This window comes from Ailuropoda melanoleuca, chromosome 7 (genome assembly GCF_002007445.2).
Source record: "Ailuropoda melanoleuca isolate Jingjing chromosome 7, ASM200744v2, whole genome shotgun sequence".
In the NCBI taxonomy this organism is placed as follows: domain Eukaryota; kingdom Metazoa; phylum Chordata; class Mammalia; order Carnivora; family Ursidae; genus Ailuropoda; species Ailuropoda melanoleuca.
The window spans coordinates 16,718,346-16,723,832 of NC_048224.1; the positions used below are offsets into that span (position 1 = coordinate 16,718,346).

Consider the following 5,487-nt stretch of genomic DNA (forward strand, 5'->3'; position numbering starts at 1 on the left):
AAAAATATTTGTTGAATTTTAATGCTAATAAAAGCCAAAGAACTATTAGGAAATACCATTCCTTATTTTCAGTGATAGCTTTATCAACTATATTGTTTAGAATTATATTTGGTTTTGCTGTTTCTATCCAACCTTCTTTTTGTCCCCCGCTCTTCCACTAGCTGCCACCATATTGGAATATAATAACCTTAGGATCCTTTAGAATTTCACCAAAAATTCCGAGTTATAAGAAAAGCAAAGTTAACAATGAGAAAAGTACACAAGAGTTAAATATGGATTTGCTTAATGCGTATTTAGGTAGCCATTCAAAGTATCTATCGTGTGAATTAGAGAAAGTTAAAAAATTTCCCATCTTCTTGATTGATGTATGTTATACAATGTCAGTGTTGGAAATAACCAAGATTTCTGTCTTCATTGATGACAACCAATTTTTTTTTCCTAGTTAAACCTTGAGAAAATTCACATATTTTTCTTTCTTTGTACACATATAAACTATTGTGGATTTAATTTTTAATGTGTATTTAGATGCTTTTCCCTTCAAATCATTTTTTAAGGCATGGAGGGAAGAACTCGGAAACTTGTATGTTATCAACTTTAAGTGAGCCAACAAATTTACTTTCTCTACAATACCATGCACACTGGGTATCATTCGACTTAGTCAATGACACATAACTTTTTTTTCTTTCAGATCTCTTGAAGGATCCTGTCATCCTAATAGAGTCTACTGAATATTTTCATCAGAAAACAAAAGGTTTATGTGATAGGATTTTAGGATTTCCAGGTGTCTTGGAAAAAGAGTACGATAGCAACAGCTTTCCCTTTCCGGTCAGTAGGTGAGAATATTAACAAAAAGTGACAAGTGGGGGCATCTGGGTGGCGCAGTTGGTTAAGCATCTGCCTTTGGCTCAGGTCATGATCCCATGGTCCTGGGATCGAGTCCCGCATCTGGCTCCCTCCTCAGTGGGGGGCTTGCTTCTCCCTCTGCCTGCTGCTCCTCCGGCTTGTGCGCGCTCTCTCTCTCTGCGTCAAATAAATAAAATCTTAAAAAGAAAGAAAGAAAGTGGCATATGGAAAAATGATGAAGAAATAAAAAATGTAACCCAGTGCTGGACTGGACCATGGAGGAGCAAGCAAGAGGACAGAGTATAGGGAAGTGACAATTGCTATCAAACATTCTAATATAATAAGCTCTAAATGTCTATAAAAGAACAACAACAAAAAAACCCCAAAACATTGTCTAAAATCATAAGGAACAAGAGTCCACGTCTTGAGAAGGGATAAACACTTTAGAGTCTGTTTTTGAAATAATTTTTCATATTTCCTTAAACAGGTTTTTATACATGTGGGACAATGATTTTGATTTTTGTCGCTTGTAGTCTAAAGTTAGGGAACAGTGAAGAATTTAAAACAAATTTAAAAAATATTGGGATACCTTTAATATTGCTGTGACAGAAACTTTGGAACAGAGCATAGAGAAGATATGATTTTCTCACACACACCTGGTAGCCCCGTCCACCTCCCACCCCCCGTTGCCCCTGCCAAGGCACATTGAGCATCTTCCTGATGACTTTATGATAGAAACATTTTATGAAATATTTGATGTGAAAGATTATTACAGCTATAATTTAAACTTTGGCAAATGACTACGAACAAAAACATGTATTCATAGTAAAAGCTAATAAAACAATATTAAGCTGAAAGTTTGACACACACCCGGTCATTGCTCCACCTACAGTTCAAGTGTGAAGAGCATAGCACACTGGAGGCAATTACATTTTCAGAATGAAAGGAGTTATAACTCCTGATTCTCGTGCTCATTCAAGGCTTGCTCAATTGCAAAATATAACCAGAGATTTAATAACTAGTGTTACCCCGGGAGGATGCTTTAGGAATAAATTTAGATTAAAAATATATATCTATTCACATCCTCTACATAACTGGCAGATTTCTGTCTTGCTGAGGAGCAGGCTGATAGAGAGCTTACTCCCCTTTCTGTACTCTGCAGGCACTTACGCATTTGCAGCAGAGCTCTTTCAGCCATCCTCTAAAATAGCTCTTCTCCAAACCAACTTCTGTTTTCTCTTACAAGCTGTTTCAAGTTTACCTGAGTGTCAGGGATTTGATAAATATATGTGTAGAAAACCCAGTAATGGGTGAACAAGACATGGAGGATTCAGAATCTGATTTCACAGGATGAAAATGAAAAAGAATATTTAATTTGAAAATATGTGGATGTTCCAGAAGTTGTATTTTGAGTTCAGAGTAAGCTTTTTTTTTTTTTTAAAGATTTTATTTATTTATTTATTTGACAGAGAGAGACAGCCAGCGAGACAGGGAACACAAGCAGGGGAAGTGAGAGAGGAAGAAGCAGGCTCCTAACAGAGGAGCCTGATGTGGGGCTCGATCCCAGAGCACCGGGATCACGCCCTGAGCTGGAGGCAGACGCTTGCTTAACGACTGCACCACCCAGGAGCCCCATAGAGTAAGCTTTTTGAAGGCACTATTTGAATCAGTAAAATGATATAAGTGGCACTTAATTTAATTCTGGGCCCTAGATTATCATCATGTATTTCTTCCCTTCTGCCCCTTGTTCTTCCCCCTCCTCCGTCTCCTCTTCCTTTTCTTCCTCCGTCTCCTCCTCCATTTCCTCCTCCTCTCCTCTTTCCCTCTACTTTTCATTCTCCTCCTCCCCTCCTTCTCTCCTTCCTCCTTCTCCTCTTTGCTCTTCTCCTTCTTCCCCTCCTTCTCCTTCTCATCTTCCCCCTCCTTCCCATGCCTTTCTTCATCCTTCGCCTACATGTGTCCTAAAGCCTCCCTTGCTTTCTCTTCCTTTCTTCCCTCTAGCCTCTATAGTTCTTTCCCCCATTAAATTTCCTACACATCTAATCCTATCTAATTTCTTCTCTGAGGACCTGAACACAAGACTATTCTGATTTCCAGCCCAGATGGCACAGCATTCTGGCAGTGTCATAGATACTCATTTTATCCCTCTCTCTCCATTTCTTCTTATATCTACCCTTACCATCGCTGTCAATACTGCCTTGTGTCTCTAAATGTGGACTATTTTGGTTCAGCTCTTCAGAAAGTAAAACCTCCAGTTTCCTACAGGAGTGGGAGAAGGACAGTAGCCCCACTGTTTGAGCCATGGAGGAGACCAGGAGTCTGAGAGTGTCTAATTCAGATTCTCCTGGTAGCCCTACTCCAGATACTGGCTAAGTACTGAGCTTCAGTTTGCTTCTTATCACTTATCTCCATTCCCATTCTGCCACTCCTTTTAACTCATAAACAAGGCAAACACATAGGTGCATGCGTGCACACACTCACAAACACATGTACACAGAGACAGGTCTCAACGTATTTGTTGTACTGAAACTATTGCCACTAATCCACTAGTGTTCTTTCTAAAAATTCTGTTTCGTTTTTCTCTTAGTCATCCAGTCTTCTATTCCGCAAACATTTACTGATCACCCACTATGAACTAAGATTTGAGCTCAGAGCTGAGGATACACATAAGCAAGTCCAGAACCAATCTGTCTTCCCTATGGAGTTTATAATCTAAATGGATAGATGGATGGTTATTGAACAAATGTAAAATAACGATGGTTGATATGTTTTATAAGCTGTACTTGTAGAGATCTATGGCCTTTTGAGACTATATAACATGAAATTTGACTAGGGAGGTCCGGGAAGTAGTAAGTGCATTCATGGAAGATGAGAGTTAAGAGTATTTCAAAAAGGGAAAGGCAGATTCCAAAGGTCAGTAGCAGTGAACTACTGACTGCAACTCCGGGGAGGACCTAAGAAGTGAGGAGGAGGGATAGAGTTAAATAGGGTGGGGGAACACCTACCATACTGTCAGATGAATTGGAGCATTTATGTGATGACTGCTGTTGAAAATACAGATGTTGAAAGAATCCAGACCATCCTTACATCACTCTTATGGAAAGATGATTGGGATCTACAATTGTCCCTTTCATTTCAGTGTTATATGTCCTTAGACCATCACATGCAGGATTCTCCTAGTTTTGAACATAGGTTTTTTTTCTGTAAAGTCAACTTAGCAAGTTCTATCTTAGATGTTGTGGAGTTATTTCAAATTATATATATAGGTGGTCTCAAAATGGAGCTAAAACCATGGCTGGGTGGCCCCCAGCCTGATTCTGGCTGTCAGTGCAGTCAATACCACCGCAGGGAGGAGGTCAATGATCCAGAGGAGCCAGAGCAGCAAGAAAATGGTTTATTGGTGGTTTGAACTTTGAAACTACAGATGATAGTTTAAGAAAACATTTTGAAAATGGGGCACACTTACTGATTGTGTGGTGATAAGAGACTCCCAAACAAAACCTTCCAGGGGTTTTGGTTTCGTGACTTACTCCTGTGTGGAATAGGTGGACGCAGCAATGTGTGCTTGACCACACAACACAAGGTTGATGGACATTTGTTTAGTGGAACAAAGAAAGCTGTTTCTAGAGAGGATTCTGTAAAGCTTGGTGCCCATCTAACAGTGAAAAAAGTTTTTGTTGGTGGTATGAAAGAAGATACAGAAGAATAGAATTTGGGAGATAATTTTGAAAAGTATGGCAAGTTTAAAACCATAGAAGTTATGGAAGACAGAGTGGAAAAAAGAGAGGATTGGCTTTGGTAACTTTTGATGATCATGATAGTTGATACAATTTTTGTTCAGAAATACCAGCTATTAATGGGCGTAATTGTGAAGTGAAATAGGCCCTTTCTAAATAAGAAATGCTGTCTTCTGGATCACGAAGAGGTTGTGGAGGTGGGTCTGGCAACTTTATGGGTCATGTTGGTAACTTTGGTGGAAGACAAGGCTATGGTGGTGGAGGTGGTGGAAGCAAATGTAGTTATGGGGAGGGGAGGGTGGATTTAATGGATTTGGAGGTGATGGTGGCAATGATGGTGGTGGTCCTGGTTATAGCAGTAGAGGAGACAGTGGTGGTGGTGAACCAGAGTAAGGACACCCAGGAGGTAGATATGGTGGTGGTGGTGGTGGATACAATGGTTACAGTGAAGGAGAAAATTTGGGAGGTAACAATGGTGGTGGTGGAAATTCTAATGATTTTGGGAATTTGGGTTGACAACAGCAACGAAATTATGGGGACACATGAAGGGGGGCAGTTTGGGTCGAAGAGGCTTAGGAAGTCCATATGGTGGTAGTTATGGATTGGTGGTAGAGTGGTGGGTATGGTAGCAGAAATTACTAAAAAAACCCCTCAGAAGTAAAGGGCTCTAGTCCTTAGCAGGAGAGAGAGTGAGGAGTTGTCAGGAAAGCTGCAGGTTACTTTGAGAGGTCATCCCAAATGCATTAGAGGAACTGTAGAAATCTGCCACAGAAGGAACCATGATCCATATTGAGAAAAGTTACTAAAGCTTAAATAGGAGCCCCTTCTTGGTCCAGACTGTCATAGCCACAGTTTGCAAAACATGTGGCTATTGATTAAAGCAATGTAGCATCAATTAGGTGTACAT

General features: G+C 40.1%; 1 pseudogene; it reads left to right on the forward strand.

The window, feature by feature from the left end:
• Positions 1–4,120: 4,120 nt before the first annotated feature.
• On the forward strand, positions 4,121–5,222 carry LOC100469846 (annotated as a pseudogene).
• The last annotated feature ends 265 nt before the right edge of the window (positions 5,223–5,487 follow it).